This window comes from Limulus polyphemus, unplaced genomic scaffold (genome assembly GCF_000517525.1).
Source record: "Limulus polyphemus unplaced genomic scaffold, Limulus_polyphemus-2.1.2 Scaffold2058, whole genome shotgun sequence".
Classification (NCBI taxonomy): domain Eukaryota; kingdom Metazoa; phylum Arthropoda; class Merostomata; order Xiphosura; family Limulidae; genus Limulus; species Limulus polyphemus.
Genome location: NW_013667668.1, coordinates 159,567 through 179,008, shown reverse-complemented (window position 1 = coordinate 179,008; position 19,442 = coordinate 159,567). Strand labels below are relative to the sequence as shown.

Sequence of the window (19,442 nt, the reverse complement as noted above, 5' to 3'; positions counted from 1 at the left end):
ATCGTCTTTTATGTTTAAACAGTCCCAAATACATCGATTTTGTTGTCTAAACTGTCCCAAATACATCGTCTTTTATGTTTAAACGGTCCCAAATACAACGATTTTGATGTTTCAGCGGACCAAACAGCATTGATTTGTTGTTTAAACGGTCTCTAATACATTACATATGTATCACACATATAAATATAAACAAAAATAACATGAATATTGTAATTAATTTCATTAAGTGTGTTTTACGCGTACTATAGAAGTACGTCACATATATATATGTATCAAGTTTTTTACGTGTTCTACGGACGTACTTCACGTGTTTTAAATGTTCTCTGGGACTGTCTTACGTGTAGAGCAAGAAAATTATTTATGAAGTCGTATAAATACTGTTGAGGTCTATTTTACCCAATTTCTAAACTAATTGTACTCACAGTGTCGTAACAAGTAAAAAACACACACAAAACAAATTTTTTCAATAAAATACAATATGTAAACCATCCACAGCTCTTGTTTGATTATTTCATTTCGCGCAAAACTTCTCAAGGGCTATCTGTGCGAACCATCCTTAATTTATAAATAATAGGTTTGAGAAATAGCAGCTAGTGAACATCACCAACCGCCAACTCTTTGGCTATTTGTTACCAACTACAGTGGGATTGACAATAACATAATAACGTCTCCACAGCTGAAAGAACAAAAATTATAGAACTTATATTTCTTTCTTTTTTTCTCTCACTTTTGTTTAGTTTAAATGTAGTTACAAAAAAAAAGAGAAAAGCTTGTACCACAAAAAAAAAGATAAATGACGAATATATATTTTAAAGTTCACAACTTTTCCGACCGGGATGCCCTCCTTCTGGTAAATTTAAACTGTTTGTTCGTTGTATCACAGTGCCTTTGTATGAATGTTCACGTCTTATTGTTTGTTTGTTTTAGAGCAAAGTCACAATGGGCTATCTACTGTGTCTACCGCGGAGAATCGAACTCTGGATTTTAAAGCTGTAAGTTCATATCGTACTTATACTTTAATACTGTCAGTTATAAGCTGTCGTCACTTGTATCTTAGTGATATGTGTCAGTCAGTCACTTGTCTAGTAGTTTGGAACATTTATACTGTCAGTTATAAGTGATATTCGCTGCTATCACTTGTATCTTCGGGATATATGTCAGTCAGTCAACTGTCTAGCAGTTTGGAACATTTATACTGTCAGTTATAAGTGATATTCGCTGCTATCACTTGTATCTTATTAATATGTGTCAGTCAGTCACTTGTTTAGCAGTTTGGAACATTTATACTGTCAGTTATAAGTGATATTCGCTGCTATCACTTGTATCTTATTAATATGTGTCAGTCAGTCACTTGTCTAGCAGTTTGGAACAAAATACTTATAGCTTTTTTTAATCCCCGACTAGAATATTTTGTGTTATACTTTTGTTGTTTATAATTTTTTATTACTGCGTCTGTGTTGATTTTTCCTGTCTATGTTCATTATTGTTATCTGTCGAATGTAAATCTTTGCTTTTTTCTGTGTTGATTATTGCACTCTGTTGCATGTAAATGCTTACTTTTTCTCTGTTAGTTGTTGTTATTTGTCTGATTAAAGAGTTTACATTATAGAACTGATTATTTATTTATTTTTGTTTTTGCTGGCTTAATTAATAATTTTCCGTCTTTAAACATTTTCGTAATAAAACTATTTTATACATAAAAATATATCAAACATTCTTAGTTCACTTTATATTACTGCATTTCTCCTATTACTTAATAATATTAATTGACTGTCTTGACAAAACAAATTACACTGTTGTATAAAACTGGTTAAAAACACCAATTTATATTTTTATGTTATTTCCCTCCACAATCACGCTTCCCACTTTTGATCAGCATGACATTTCCCACTTCTGATCTTCTGTTCCTTCCCAGAACACAGCGAAAATTAAAAAATCATTATATAGCCACGACTCTCATAGAGTTACAAACTGTTTCCCTGTTTGGGATGTCATTTACAATCTAGGTCACTGTTTTGTATGTCCATTACAAACTGGTTCCCTGTATGAAACGACCGCTACAAACTGGTTCTCTGTTTGGGACGTCCTTTACAAACTGGGTCACTTGGTTGGATGCTCTTTTTAAATTTTTCACTATTTGGGACGACAGTTACAAACTGGTTCCCTGTTTGAGACGACCGTTGCAAACAGGTTCACTGTTTTGGATGTTTATTACAAACTAGATCACGATGATTGGCTATAGCTTTGAAAAATTACCGTGAAGTTTGGGATGTCATTTACAATCTAGGTCACTGTTTTGTATGTCCATTACAAACTGGTTATCTATTTGGAACGTCCTTTACAAACTAGGTCACTTGGTTGAATGCCCTTTATAAATTGATTTACTATTTGGGACGAAGGGAAACAGTTTGTAACTGTCGTCCCAAATAGTAAATCAATTTATAAAGAGCATTCTACCAAGTGATCCAGTTTGTAAATGACGTTCCAAATAGATAACCAGTTTGCAGCGGTCGTCCTGTCAAAGTTGGTATTTTTTTACTATTGTGAGTAACAAAATATTATAATCACATTTTCCGATAAAGTGTATATTATTAATTTACTATTATTAGCATTTATTATACACTATTAACTATATCTTATTTAGTTTCTCTTATATTTAAACTTTAATAACATATTTATTTATATATGTATAATATCTCACTCATCGCTTTCATTCAGATGAGAAATTAGCAAGAACAACAAAAAAATCAAATATATCAGTAACTTGTCATTCTTTTCAAAAATAATTTTTTTTGTTATTGTTGTTGTTGTTGTTTCTAACAACATATTCCTACCGCACTAATGATTCCAAGGCAAACGCCCTCTTCAGGTTTGAATTAAAAAGAAAACAATTTGGCTTCACAAACAATTTGACTTTCCTTTCATTAGTTACCGTAAAGACATTCTTCTACTAAAGAATTTATCTTATCACAATTCTTTGTAATCCTACATTACTTTACAACGCCCTCTTGGGGTGAATCAATTCATTCATTTCCTGCCTCCTCAACATGTAGACATTACTTTAATTACGGCTCTAAGCCAAGCTACCACAAATGTTTGGGCTTGCGGATTCGAATCTGTCTTTAGCCATGATGTAGAAAGTACAAAGCGTTAATCGAAGACTTGTAACAATATTGTCTTCAGCTCCAGGGAACTCAACGTGTATTTCAGTTATTCTAGTCTCATCAGCTCCAGGTTTCAAGATCTTTCTGAACCGATTTTAACCAAATGAATTTGTTCTAAACTCTGATATATGTGTACATAGCGTTGAATTAATGTTGTTTTTGTTTTGTTTACTTTTAATCTAAATTTTCACATTTCGATAGAAGGATTCGATAAAGCATGAAAAAACAATTAAGCCGAGTGGAAATACTTTTCCGACAGCTTTGAACTATTGATCGTTTCTGGTATTTTAATCAAAGAGAGAATCCCGTACTGGTTACTATTTAAAGAAGCCCGTACTGCTTAATGTTTAGCTCATCGTATTGAAACAATTTAGGGAAAGTTCCTTTCGTGAAAGAGTTAAAGTTAGTTAGATTTCACCAGATAGGAAAGTTCTCGGAAATATATAGAAATAGTGTAACAAACAGAAAAATCACGTGACTTTCTTAGATCGTGACGTTTCGTTAATACTATTATTCGGAATGTACGTGTAGAAAAGAAGGATTTCAATACTCTTTAAATATAACATATACAACACTACCAGTTAAAATTAACCTTTTACCAGATTTATAGCGACTTCGTAGCAAGTACATAATGAAGGATTTCCTTATTTTCAATTAAAGCTAATTCAAATGTAACAATATTCGAAGTTCTCTCACTAATTGTACTCAGTCTATCATATAGTCCACAAAAACGAACATAGTTTAATCATGAAACCAAACTTTTACCACAATTAGACTGACAGAAAAGCTGAAACCTTTGTTATACAGCACAGAAAAGCTGAAACCTTTGTTATACAGCACAGAAAAGCTGAAACCTTTGTTATACAGCACAGAAAAGCTGAAACCTTTGTTATACAGCACAGAAAAGCTGAAACCTTTGTTATACAGCACAGAAAAGTTGACACCTTTGTTATACAGCACAAAAACCCCAAGCTACATACCAGTCGTAAAACTGGACCACATCAATACATTTTTCCCTGAAGTTCAAAATAAATCCAAATATTTTTAATCAAACCAAGGGTTTTCGAACTCTGTTAGGCAATCAATATTTTTCATCGAGTGTCTGATAAGAAAAATATATATATATCTCTTAAAATTGTTGAAACAGCAATTGTTGGTGGTTCTATAAAGAAACAACTGATTGCAATGCTTTTTGAAAAGTGTTTAGTAGTGTTTTTCAATAATTCTGGAAACGCTGTATATTTTTACTAATTTTGGAAAGTTTGCATAACTGTTTTGACATATAGGTCTCCAAACAGAACGTTCCAAGTCATCCAAGTTCTTATGTATCGCTGTTTAATACTTCTGTTGTATGTTCTGTTATCTGTGTTTAAGTTCTATGATATATGCTTTAAGCCTTAAACCAATATAACAAAAAGCATTCCTTCGGTTATGAATAAATGTTTTCTTACCGGAGTTTCGAATTAGAGTCTTAGTGCAATTATACAACTTAACAACGTATAAAAATGGTAATGGCTGGAGATGGCTTGAATGGGTATGAAGAAAAACTTTAATATAACAGTTTTTTCTTCATACCCATTCAAGCCGTCTCCAGCCATTATTAGACTCAAAGTGGGTTCCTCGTCATCGAACTTGAAAACGTATAAAAAGATTCCAAGAGAACAATATCCAGCTAGGTGTTAGTAAATTGTTAGTTAAAGATCTTTCCAGAATGCAATATTTTCAAGCTGCTATCACTCCTTCATATAGCTTGAAAATGATAAAATAATATTTCTAGAACGTTTCTAGTCAAAGTAAGTTTTTTCTATCGTACGTTCAAATCACGTCAAAACTTTTCCAACACACAGTCCAATCACATCGACATCTTTCACGTGATCTAATGAAACCAAAATTACTCAACAAACTGGCTATGGTAAAATCTTTCTACCAAACAGTCCAATCACATCGACATCTTTCGCATGATCTGATGAAACCAAAATTACTCAACAAACTGGTTACGATAAAATCTTTCTACCATACTGTTTAATCATATCAACATCTTTTATGTGATCTAATTAAGCCAAAATTACTCATCAAACCGGCTAGCGATACCAAAACTTTTCCGCCACATAATCTAAATCACACAAACATATTTGATTATATGATGTTGAATGCTGTTTTCACCAATGCTTTATAAGAGAACCAGAGTCTTTAAGTGGCATAATGTAGGCCTAAGAAACAAAGTCTTTAAGTCATATGATGTAGGACTGAGAACCAAAGTCTTTAAGTGATGAGTTCTAGTTTTAGATAAACAATGAACCCATTTCCTGCTTACATATAACTTCATAATGAACATTTTACCATGATATCTTTGCCTGGTTACACATAGCTTCATAATGAACATTTTACCATGGTCTCTTTGCCTGTTACATATAGATACATAATGGGCATTTTACCATGATCTGTTTGTTTGTTTGTTTGTTTTTAATTATGCACAAAGCTACACAAGGGCTATCTGTGCTCTGCCCACCACGGGTATCGAAACCCGGTTTCTAGCGTTGTAAGTCCGCAGACATACCGCTGTGCCACTGGGGGGCATTCTGTTTGTCTGGTAACATATAACTTCATAATGAACATTTTACCATGATATCTTTGCCTGGTTACATGTAGCTTCATGATGAACATTTTACAATGATCTCTTTGCCTGTTACATATAGATACATAATGGGCATTTTACCATGATCTGTTTGTCTGGTTACATACTGCTTCATAATGGGCATTTTACCACGGTCTCTTTGCCTGGTTACATATAGTTTCATAATGGGCATTTACCATGATCTGTTTGTCTGGTTACATACTGCTTCATAATGGGCATTTTACCACGGTCTCTTTGCCTGGTTACATATAGTTTCATAATGGGCATTTACCATGATCTGTTTGTTTGGTTGCTTATAACTTCATAATGAACATTTTACCTTGATCTCTTTGCCTGTTACATATAGATACATAATGGGCATCTAACTATGATATGTTTTTCTGGTTACATATATAGTTTCATAATGAGCGATTGTACGTTGTTGTTGTTGTTGTTTTTTTCTTTATATGAACATACGATGTTTTAGAATTTTTAGTTTTCAAGACCGCAAAAGAGTAATGGATGACATTATATAAAACAAAAACAATTCTTGGTAAGTCTGTTTCCACAACTGACTTTTTACCTCCGTGTCGAAACTCCACGTAACAGATCGACGTGGTAATCAATCAACCCCCCCTCCCCCGTTTCCGTCGCAGCAGTATTCCGATCGATGTTAGAACTAGCTTCACGAGCTAGTCTTAGGACTAAACTCAGAGTTGGACCTTCTTCTGATTGCATGTTTTTCGTATGTTTTTTCTCCTGTCGTTCATTACAATATTTCGAATGATGACTAGTGTTTTAAAAAGAAGAGAGACGAATTTTTGTATAACAGGAGAAATTTCAAATCTTACTATTTATTTCGTTCTTCTAACGAGTAGTTTGTTTCTATTCGTTTACTGATTCCCTATTTTTAGGTTTTAACTTTTGGGATTCTGGCCGAAAATACCCTTTACACCGAAGATGTTCAATTAATGAAAAAGTTATTTCTAATCATTATGAGGTTTTAATGTATAACAGTGTATATTCCTCGTTAGACTGTTGTAGTACATTAACTACATTATTTTCACCTGAGTCAGTACTTAGATCTGATCCATGTTGGTAACTTGACTTCTCCAGCAGTTGTTGGTGATAACATCCTTAGTTTTAGTTTTTCAAACCGTACACTAAAAACTGATATGTCAGACTTCTTCATCAATGAGTTATCGAGCCAAACTGGGAACTGTATGTGTGTTTTATAGCCACATTGAGCTATCTGCTGTGTCCACTGATTTTAGCGTTGTAGATCCGCAGACTTACCGCTGTCTCACAGGAGGAACTGTTTGTGATATAGAAACGGAGATCAGTGTTATTACAAAACAAACATCTAAGTTTACAATCTCTTATTATCACGTGATTAATCGAATAGCAGGCTCACACTCTGAATTCGCATAAAAACCGATAACCATTTTGTTTCACTTTCAAACCGGCCACGAAATTATTCATTGATTGATGCAGATACACAAATATTCACCACCACCCCAGGAGCTCAGCACTTGAAGGCTAATAATGTTAAAAACCTGATTTCGATACCCATGATGGGCACAGCATCGGTAGTCCATTGTGTAGTTTTGTGTTTATACTAAACATAAAAGAATAACTAAACAATTTTATAGTATTTTGCCTGTTTAAATGTCTATCAACAGTTTGTTGTTTTAATTAAGCACAAAGCTACACAATAGGTATCGAAACTCGGTTTCTAGCGCTATAAGTCCACAGACATACCGCTGTGCCACTAGGGAGCTCAACAATTTGTTTAATATAGATTACCACATATAATAAAACTACATGAAATAACCAAAAAGTCTCTTAGGATTTCGGGTTATTATGGAATTATTTTCCAGTATATACAACCCAGATCATATTATCATGTTTCATAATACAACCCAGATCATATTATCATGTTTCATAAAATGCTGAACATTTTTCCTAATTCGCTTCCTAGAATTTCAAAATTTAGTTGTATGCACAAATACTCAAATATAAGTATATACATCAACCAAATGTATACGAATCACCAAAATAACGGTTAGATATATGTAAATCCTTGTAAGATACATCTCGATTGCTCGGTAAGTCAGTGGGCTTATAACGCTAAAATCGGGTTTCAATACACGTGATGGGCAGAGCATAAATAGCCCATTCGGCAGTTTTGTGGACTTTACAACAAACAAACAATCTTTCTTTGACAGATAGAAAATATCAACACTCCTTCGTGGATATTCAAATCATGATTATACCAATATATTTATTTCTAAAATGATACGCATTCTTTCATGGATATCCAAATCCGGATTACACGAATATATATTTCTAAAATGATACGCATTCTTTCATGGATATTCAAATCCGGATTACACGAATATATATTTCTAAAATGATACGCATTATTTCATGGATATCCAAATCCGGATTACACGAATATATATTTCTAAAATGATACGCATTATTTCATGGATATCCAAATCCGGATTACACGAATATATATTTCTAAAATGATACGCATTCTTTCATGGATATCCAAATCCGGATTACATGAATATATATTTCTAAAATGATACGCATTCTTTCATGGATATCCAGATCCGGATTACACGATACATTTATTTTTAAAATATTTGTGGGAGTTTTAAGTCATTTTTAATGCACTATAGAGTAACCTAAGTTAATTTAGGTGGGTGAATATTATTTCAGCATTGCGCCAAATTTATTCTTCGATATTACACATTAGGTCTCTACGTCACAGATTATATTTTCAATTTTACCTTTGGCGGAAAGAAAAAGAGACCTGTAATATATTCATTAAAGTGTTTATCCACTGTATAATATCGAGTAATAAATTAGGCGCAATGCTATAATATCATTCACACTCCTAAATTCATTTGGGCTACTACTAAAAAGCTTCTATTTTCAATTTTACCTTTGGTGAAAAAATGTGTCATATAAACATTGGCTACTCTCGAAGCGGGTGCACGTGTAGATGAACGTGCATGTTCTGCTCTTCGGGGCCCCTAGTGGCACAGCGGTATGTCTGCGGACTTACAACGCTAGAAACCAGGTTTCGAAACCCGTGGTGGGCAGAGCACAGATAGCCCATTGTGTAGCTTTGTGCTTAACTTCAAACAAACAAACTGTTCTTCGTGTCCTTATTATGTTTGTGGTTTAGTTAAACACAAAGCTACACAATGGACTATCTGTGCTCTGCCCACCACGGGTATCGAAACCTGGTTTCTAGTGTTGTATGTTCGCAGACATACCGCTGTGCCACTGGGGGGCTTATTATGTTCCATCACTTCTTATTACAACTTACACTTTATGTAGAAGCAATTGTACTGCACAAGGAACATTAATTCATCAGTCGTTATGATTTTCAACACTTTCTGAGCTAAAGAAGAAATTAATACTTAAACACGTGTTTTCAACACTCGCTACGAGATGAAATCTGTAAAAAAACTACACACAAACACTCGATATATTATCGCAGATTTGTTATTTATTCTTTAACACATTAAATACAAAGATCTTCATCATAACAACAATTCATTGGCGCTATAGCAACACATTAAAGTTTCAAAAGAAAGTCTGAAATTTTTTTCTATTCGTTGAATTCTATGACACAGCAAATATTTAACATTCTCTTATATGGTAATATTTTCTGATACTTCTAGGCGTTTTGTATCGTGTTGAGTACAAAATGGAATTTTTAAACGTTTCGCATCGTGTTGAGTACAAAATTTAGAACTAGCTAATGTTACGTTTCATCTCTTCAAAGAAGTAGGAAACAGAATGTATAAAAAATCGTTTACTCCTCAAATAAAGAAACGCTTGTGTGCAACATCTATGGTTGGAATTTATAGAAATCAAAATGGCGGCATTTTGATAAGAAAAGTACCTCATACTAACACTGTTTGTTGAAAGCATTTCCTTGATTTTGCATTCCAGTTTTCCTTACTTATCGTCTTCACGAAACTAGAGCTGAAAGTTTTAAATACTGCAGTTAACTAAGTTCTGTGTTTTGGTTTTATCAGCTTTAGACGCACTTCATAAGTTAAAGGAATTTTTGAAATGTGATAAAGATAGTTTCTAGACTATGACCCTGCCCTGAGATAGTAATATTTACCTATTACTATACACTGACCCACTCGAAAACGGTCTCTCTTTACTCCGCACAAAATAAGCTTTTATTGGTCTGGATCAACTTTTGATGCGTTTAGTTTGTTTTGTTTTTAATTATGCACAAAGCTACACAAGGGCTATCTGTGCTCTGCCCACCACGGGTATCGAAACCCGGATTCTAGCGTTGTAAGTCAGCAGACATACCGCTGTGCCACTGGGGGGCTTGATGCGTTTAATTTCCTCTTCAAGACGTATGAGGCTCCTGATTATATTTGGCAAGCTACTCGAAAGAATTTATTATAAGTGCTACACTGTGCCTGAAGACTGGAAATAAACTCATCAAAAGATTAATCCTTCTTCTTGTATCAATTCGGGTCATTAGTTTGAAAACTTAAAATTCTGTAGTTAATAACACAACCTGTCGTATAATCATTCACGTCCAAATTGAATTCCGCTCGATCATTACGGTCCAGTTGTGATAAGTTCGTGTTTTTTTTTATTGTTTCCTTTTTCTGAAATTTAAAAGTCAAATACGTCAAATGATTCTAATCTATTTGAAATTTAACAAAAGAAGCAGAAAATATATTACTGTATCAAACAAAACTAAGCTTTCAATTTGATGGAATGTGGAACAGAAGAATACAATTCAAACAAAGAAATTTTAAATCTTTGGAGCTTATGGTTTCGTGTAAACTTTATAAATGTGTAGAACCCTAATTTAATAAACTTTAGATTTATATAAAACTCCTGTCTGCAAGTATAAAATCCATATAACTGACCTCAATCCTTGAATTTCCAAGTATACTAAGCCTCACATGACGTCTCTTTCGTCATTACATTTGTATTTCAGTAAGGATAAAACGTAAAATACAACCTAATTTTAAGCATATAAAATATTTCAAATATAATTTAAAATTTACCGAAGACTGAACTAATGAAGAATTATCATAAACATTACAGAATCAGCAAGTATAGAAATAAAACTACTTGTAATAATCCAATGAAGAACCTACGAGTCGTTTAATTGTTTTTAGGATTTTTGCGCAGAGCAACACAAGGGTTATCTGAGCATAGCCTTCCCTACTTTTTGAAGTGACGGGTTATAGGGAAGAAATGTAGAAAACGGTACTCTTGATTCTTGATCTGCTCTGACATAAAAATGGGATCTGACCATCACTCTACAGAGGGTCCACAGACCAAACTGCGGATCGTGTTTTTGTGGCAACGGGACGTGCGAACAGTGAAATCTGGTACTGACCATCAGTCGCAGCCTAGAGAACGTTAGTTAAACCTGGCATTACCACAATCAAGAAGAGTTCAATGGAAATATGATCCAACTCGTTTTCTAGATGGCGCTCTTTCATATTAACTTCCAATAGATTTCAAAGTGCCTTCCTCTGTATTTTTACCTCTCTCTCCTTACTTTTGAATAACTTTCCAAAGTGATCATGATTAAGATTGTTTAAGCTTGCCTATCAAAGAGCTAATATAAAGTTATACACATCGTAAAAACTGGATCACTATGACACACTTTGAGCCTAGCATGGTCTGGTAATTAGGACACTCGACTCGCAACCCGCGCGTCGAGTGTCACATCTCGATCTTTCATAACGTGACGACCAATCCCACTATTCGTTGGTAAAAAAAAGTAGCAAAATAGTTGGCGGTGGGTGGTTGTAACTAGCTGTCTTTCCCTATAGTCTCTCACTGCTAAATTAGGGACGACTAACTGGAGAAGAGATGAATGCCACCAGGTAAAACAAAACCTTCTCCCGTCTGATGGATCTTCCTATGCATGAAGGAACAGTAATCCATCTTTAGACTTCAATAAAATCTTTATCGATTATAAACATTTCAGTAGCAGTTATGCCGTTAAGTAACAAAAAGATATCAAAAACATACATTTTCTGTAAATAAGCAGACATTTTACGTCACCAAACCATTCATATCAAAATAATCAAACGTTACTCAGTCTGTATGTTTGTTTTGCTGAATTTCATGCAAAACTACTCGAGGGCTATCTGCGCTAGCTGTTTCTAGTTTAGAAGTGATAGACCAGAGGGAAGGTAGCTAGTCAACATTATACACCCGCCAACTCTTAGGCTACTCTTTTACCAAAGAAAAATGGGATTGACCGTCACATTATAATGCTCTACGGCTGAAAAGGCGAGCATGTTCGGTGAAGGGGTTCGAACCTGTGCCCATCACCAGACCTTTTACTCTGAACTGGCATATCATAACCACCAAGCCGGTTACTCGGAACTGACATGCCTTAACCACCAGACCTGTTACTCGGAACTGGCCTGTCTTAACTACAAGACCTGTTACTCGGAACTGGGATGCCTTAACCACAGATTTACTTGGAATTGGGATACCTTAACCACAGACATGTTACCTGGAATTGGCATGCCTTAATAACTAAACCTGTTACTCGGAACTGAAATGCCTTAACCACCAGACCTGTTACTCGGAACTGGCATGCAATAACCACCAGATTCCGTCCAGCCAAACATGCTCGCACTTTCAGTCGTGGGGGCGGTATAATGTATCGGTTAATCCCGCTATTCGTTGGTAAAAGAGTAGCCCAAGAGTTGGTGGTGGGTTAGGATGAGTAGCTGCCTTCTCTCAAGTCTTACACTGATAAATTAGGGACGACTAGCGCAGATAGCCCTCGTGTAGCTTTGCGTGAAATTAAAAAAAAAAATTAACCATCAGACCTGTTAATCGGAACTGGCCTGCCTTAACCACTAGACCTGTTACTCGGAACTGACCTGCCTTAACCACCAGACCTGTTACTTGGAACTGGCCTGCTTGATACACTAACTTATATAATATTAAGTTCGAAATATTTATTATACTATCCTAATTCAATTTTTTCCCATGTTTTCTGTAGCATTTCGTTTGATAGTAGCAACTGGTTAAAAGACAATTAATTATCATATGTTGCCTTGAGAGAATAACCCTTTTCATTATATAAAAAATATGCTATTGTTCATAAAGTAACATCACGGTATGATAAGAACTGCTAAGGTCAGCTTATTTGAAGTATAGAATAAGTTTGGAGAGGAAGTAAGTAATTAAATTAATATTTTTTTATAGTCCGTATAAAGTCGGTTTACTACAATTCAAGTCTAAACTGTGGCTCTGTGGAACTCGAATATGATTCATTAGGTAACATGCCGATAATGTAGTCACGCACTCACTATCTTGGTAGCTGTCCTTATAATGATGTTCAGTCTTTGTGTAGAAAAATACTAAGGCGTGCAAAGAGCTAAGTGGATATGTTCGTCAGCGGCTTTGATCCAATATGCAGATGATAAAACCAAAACCAGATGTTACTACGGCATAGGATTTAATCAAATTATAAATAAACTTAAAAAAAGAGTGATTTCTCTCGATTTTACAAGATGGCTCTGAGACGTTTGATGTTTTCTACGGTTTTCGATATTTTTAACCCCAAATTTGGATTAACTCTAGTGTTTTTTTCCATTATTTTTCTATGAAACAATCTACAAAGTGAGGTAAGCACATTAATAACTATATTTTACAAGTAAATTAAAACCACGAAATTACTGGAGCTGTTTTTGCTCGATTATCCTTTTACCGATTTCAAGTGAAAGGTGTAAATCTTTCCTACGTTTTGAATAGAAAGCTATTTATTATTATTATCTCCAAATATATATTATTATAAACAAGAATAACCTGCTTACATTTTTATTACAAGTTTAGTCTTAACTGTGGATTTTTATAAAAATGTTTAACTTTGAGTAAGAATTTTTGTTTGTTTGTTTTGTTATTCATTCTTGGTTAAGCACAAAGTAAACACAATGAGTTACCTGTGCTGTGCTCACCACGGGTAGATATCGAAACCCGGTTTCTAGCGTTATAAGTCAGCAGAATTATCGCTGTGCCACTGGGGGGGTGGAGGAGGGGGCTTTTGAGAAAAAATAAAGTCTAAAACGTCAAAGGTCTGCAATCGAATTTTAATTTTTTGATACGCTTAAGTTTATTACATTTATCATGAGTTCATTTTAAACTATTGATTATACCGTTTGCAGATTTTATAGACGCATAAATAAGGCCCCCCAGTAGCACAGCGGTATGTCTGCGGACTTACAACGCTAGAAACCGGGTTTCGATACTCGTGGTGGGCAGAGCACAGATAGCCCTTGTGTAGCTTTGTGCATAATTAAAAAAACAAAACAAAACAAACATAAATAAGTGTGTGAGAATATATGCCCATTCTCCTTCTCCACCCCATCTAAGAAAAAATCTAGAAAACGCAGGTGAATGCAAAAGTTTATCCGGTTACTTCATTTATTTAGTCACTGTTTGGTAAACACTCACGTAGATACACATTTCACGCACCCTAAAGTCAATACTGTACATCAATAAGCTTCTTGTATTTAGGAAACATATAAGCTGTATTAAAAAAAATCCTATTCGTGTTTTGGTTGAAAAGGCAAACTTTACGATATTTCGTTAGGGAGAGAAAAGATTCGGGGTATCACATGTTCAACACAAACAGTACTTTCGTCAGATCGGTTTGTGGAACACGATATTCGGATTCAGAGTTATCTTTGAAAGAAAGGGAAGTTCCCTTGGGGATTTCCACGAGACTTTTGTCCCTTTTGATCACGGAGAGATTCTAGTCCTCACTAATGAATAATGATGATCCTTTACAAACGGGCGGCAAAGTTGATGTTTGGAAAGAAGCACCTGCATTTGAAGATGTACTTGAAAAGATTCTGCTATAAAGCTTGCAGTAGATGTAAACTAGAGTTCTTAATGCTCTCGAGAGGGTTACAAGGATCTTGTTACATGATTTTTAAAAGCCCTGTAATGTTACAGTACACAAAATGGCGTTCCTTTCCAAACTTGTTGCTATAATACAACAAGTTCATATTTATACTTACTTTTATATCAAAAGTTGTTAGTTTTTTAATGGAAAAATATGTATAATAATAGGTTTCTATCAGATTTATATAATACTTTATCAGATATTTGTGAAAACTGTTTTCATAATATAATGTCCATAAAACTATAATTTTAGGGCTAGAAATTAAAATACTTCCAAAACAGCTTCGTACTTAAGCAATTAGATAAAATTACCCGCGTACCACCCCTTAAATTCAACATGCAGCTTCAGAGAAACTTATTTAGTTCAAATAATATGAATATATATATATTTACATACAATATACATATATATATTTGACAAGCCATTCATTTTAAATATAACTTATGTTTATCTTTATATTCAATTTCTTCTAAAACATGTTTAAAGTAAAAATGGGAATATAAAAAGTTAAATGATTCTTTTTGTCCCACAATGCCTTGGGATCTATAGGAACTGTGGACAGAGCACGTGAGCATGTGAAACTCAACAATGTAAAAAACAACTGCCCTCGTACTTTAACATAGTCATTCTTCAGGTTTTTTTTTTTTGTTTAGTTACTCAAGACGTTAGCAGACACAGTTAATACAAGATGAGTGAACTCCCGTCTAAATAAAACCTAGAAACGTGTAATTATATGTATCAGGTAGACTTCATTCTTCAAGCAGTATATACATAATTATGTATAAGGCAGACTTCCTTCTTCAGGCAATTTATACAGTATTCCGTATCAGGCAGTATGTACAGTATTACGTATCAGGCAGACTTCCTTCTTCAGGCAGTATATACAGTATTACGTATCGGGCAGACTTTCTTCTTCAAGCAGTATATGCAGAATTATGTATCGGGCAGACTTTCTTCTTCAAGCAGTATATGCAGAATTATGTATCAGGTAGACTTCCTTCCTCAGGCAGTATATACAGAATTACGTAGAAAGTAGATTCTTTAGTACATTATTACCGACTAGAACGCATAAGTTATTTTTTACATAGAGGTAACCGTGGTTGCACGTGGACTTAAACCTGTTACCAGTAAAAAGTTTATTATTTTTTAAGTTATTATTAACTGTATGAAAAGATTTTGAAGTTTCTATTTTATTTCGATGTAGGGCTGTAAGATAAGATGCAAAATTTTATTAATTTTTCTAATTAATCCTTTGGTATATTTCAGAAATCTAATAAATAGACTGACTGTCACTTTTATAACGCGTCCACAACTAAAAGTGTGTTATCCTGTCTCGTACCTTGAGCATTTCGGTTCACAGCCCAGCACCCTACCCTTGGATTTAAAGACGTTAGAACTGTTCTAGAAGATGCTGATGATACATTATGTCTAGAAACTATAAAAAATCCACATCTGATAGCTGGTTGGTTCATACAAAACGTTACTGAAAATAAGAATATAAACTAACATAAAAATTAACTTTCATTCAACATTTTAAAATATCCAACACAGGTTGGTAATTATATAGTTTGTTTCTTTGTTGTCGCACAAAGATACACCCTGGGCTCTCTGTGCTGTGCCAACCATGGGTATCAAAATTCGATTTTTAGCATTACAAGCCCTCTGACTTACCGCTAAGCCACTTGGGGGCAGTAATTATAAAGACATGCACATAAAACAAATTAATGTATTTTTTTTTCTTCTTTTACCGATTTGTTCTTCAAAATGTCTCGGAATGTAACAGCAAGCTAACATTTGCATTAAGTTTCAGCCATCTTTGATCCTAACATGAAGATATCCCTAATATTCCAGAACCTTTCCAGTTTATATCTCAGAATAGAAACTTACTTCTAAAAGATCACTTTGAGATATTAACGTCTATGGTGACAATTTGTTTTAAGAGTCGTCAACTAAAGCAAGTGTTACACGGAAAACTAACAAATATGCATTATGAATAGCCTACAAAACTAGGGTTTTCCCAGTGCATTTACTTGTCTTTATTTAAAATATTTAATTTTTGTTTTTCAGAATTCTACAAAAACTTAAAGTTGGCGAATCACTTGGTTCGACAATATATTACAAATATTACATATCTAAGAAGTTTTGCAATTTTATGTTTCATGAATATGATAAAATATTATGTTACAAATATGTGATACAATGTTATGTTACAAAAATGTGATCCAATGTTATGTTACAAAAATGTGATACAGTGTTATGTTACAATACTTTGATAGGACGTTATGTTACAAGAATGCGATACAATGTTATGTTACAAAAGTGTGATACGATGTTATGTTACAATATTTTGATAGGAAGTTATTTTACAATACTTTTATAGGAAGTTATGTTACAATACTTTTATAGGAAGTTATGTTACAATAATTTAGTACAATGTTATGTTACAAGAATTTGTTAGAATGTAATGTTACAAAAATGTGATATAATGTTATGTTACAAGAATTTGATACAATGTTTATGCTAGAAAAATGTGATACAATGCTATGTTAGAAAAATTTTACATAATGTTATGTTACATGAATTTTAATTAATGTTATTGTTACAAGAAGTTTAATTAATGTTATGTCCCAAGAATTGGTACAATATTATTTTAGATGTGATACGTTGTTACAAAAATTTGATACAATGTTATATTACATGAATTAACACAATGTTATGTTGCCAGAATTTCATTTATTGTTATATTACAAGAGAATAATTTTATAGTACTGCTTTTACACGTATTTAATACACATGACGTTGCTTTACATATAATCATTAATTAGTTGTATTTTTTCTCCCAACAAAATGTATCAAATGCCAATAAGCTCTAATGCTTTATACATATAAAGTATTTCCTTGAAACTTGCTGTAATAAACTGTCATGAAGTGTTCTTCATATTGCGTTTCAGAAATAATAATACGTTTGTTTGTTTGATGTTAAGCACAAAGCTACAAAATGGACTCTCTACCATGGGTGTCAAAACCCGAATTTTAGCGTTATAAGCCTTCATTCTCACCGTCGCCGGGGGTGGCAACAATATGAGTGGTCGTTTTATTTCCTCGAAAAAATTAGCATAAATAATGAAATCTACACAGTGATTAATCCAATATATCCTTCAAAGTACCAGGATGTAACTTTTAGCACACTGCCGACTAAATGTAGAGCACGATTGTGTCACAACTCTTTATACACTTCTAATAACTCCCAAAAATAAAGACAAGAAATTAAAATTCAATACTGTTAAATTTTGTGAAAATATTAAGTACATTGAGCACGAGAGTATTTTATCTACAACATATTAGAGGTCAGATGGAAACCAAAACAACTATTGGCTATTAAAAGCAGTTTTTTTGAAAGATGCAGATTTAATTATGTTAATTACTAAAAAATATTCAAAAAATTAACCGTTTGGCTAAATTTTTCAAAATAACAACTTTAAACTAACCTGTCTAAGTAAGCATTTTGAAAACTGGTTCTGAATGTCCCTACTCTTAGCCGCCCTTCCTCCCTCTCCCTTCCCCAGTGGTTCAACGGAAAGTCTTGAGGAATCGGGTTTCGATACCCATGGTGAGCAGAGCACATATATAGCCGATTATGTAGCTTTGCGCTTAAAAATAACCAGTCTTAGTCAAAATATTTGTGCTTGCATGATATTTTTCTTGCCCTTTTTTGTTGTTGTTATTATATATTTTATTGTAAGCACAACGAAAAGAGATGTCAGAACTCATCTCGATGTATTAAGATTTTTAAAGGTATAGATATTGATATTACTTTCTAAGGCATAAATTATCATACAAATTATTAAAAGGTCGTGTACCTATTAAAAGTATGCTAAAGTTTTCCATCCGTTAGGTTGTTCTAAGATGTAATATTAAGTAATATGAAACATAAATCTTTTTCCCTCCCCTCGAAAAAATATATTTCGGATATTTTTCTGCAAGGATTCTTGTTCAAATATAGTGCCTGGAGAAAAATGTACGGATACAAATGTAGCGGAACTTTTTTAATATTCTTTAGGAATGTATGTTTATTTAAACATTATTCCTGCGTATAATACTTTCCCAAGACTGCTAAAACTTTCGAAAAATAACATCACATCGACAGAGCTGAATCAATTATATTGGATTCAACATCCCTCAGAGACATTCCTCGTCTGTCAATCACTTTCGTGCCGTTTTTCGATATTCCTATCGAAAATACTTACCAGCCATAACATTTGTTAATTATAGATCAGATCTCTGATCTTTGGCATAACGACTTCTACGAGATAGTCGAGTGATACGAATTTAAGTCAAATAATTTTGAAACGTTTTTCTGATTTGCACATAAACTTTAAAATATTTTAAATGGAAACGTCCATTAGATAAAACTACCAACAATGGGGATGGTGTAAAATTCTTCTTGTTTATGAAACGTGGTGTTATTTTAAAATTACTATTAGATAAAACTACCCACAGTGTGGATGGTGTAAAATGTCGATTAGATAAAAGTACCCACAGTGTGGATGGTGAAAATGTCCATTAGATAAAACTATCCACAGTGTGGATGGTGAAAATCTCCATTAGATAAAACTACCCACAGTGTGGATGCTGAAAATGTCCATTAGATAAAACTACCCACAGTGTGGATGGTGTAAAATGTCCATTAGATAAAACTACCCACGGTGTA

General features: G+C 33.7%; 1 protein-coding gene across 1 annotated transcript in view; it reads right to left on the bottom strand.

The window, feature by feature from the left end:
• LOC106465810 (limbic system-associated membrane protein-like) overlaps positions 1–16,590 on the bottom strand; it is a gene marked incomplete at its 3' end in the record, with an annotated part of 49,550 nt that extends 32,960 nt beyond the window's left edge. The window contains exon 1 of the mRNA XM_022393756.1: positions 16,586–16,590. The remainder of the gene's footprint in view (positions 1–16,585) is intronic.
• Between the last annotated feature and the right edge of the window lie 2,852 nt (positions 16,591–19,442).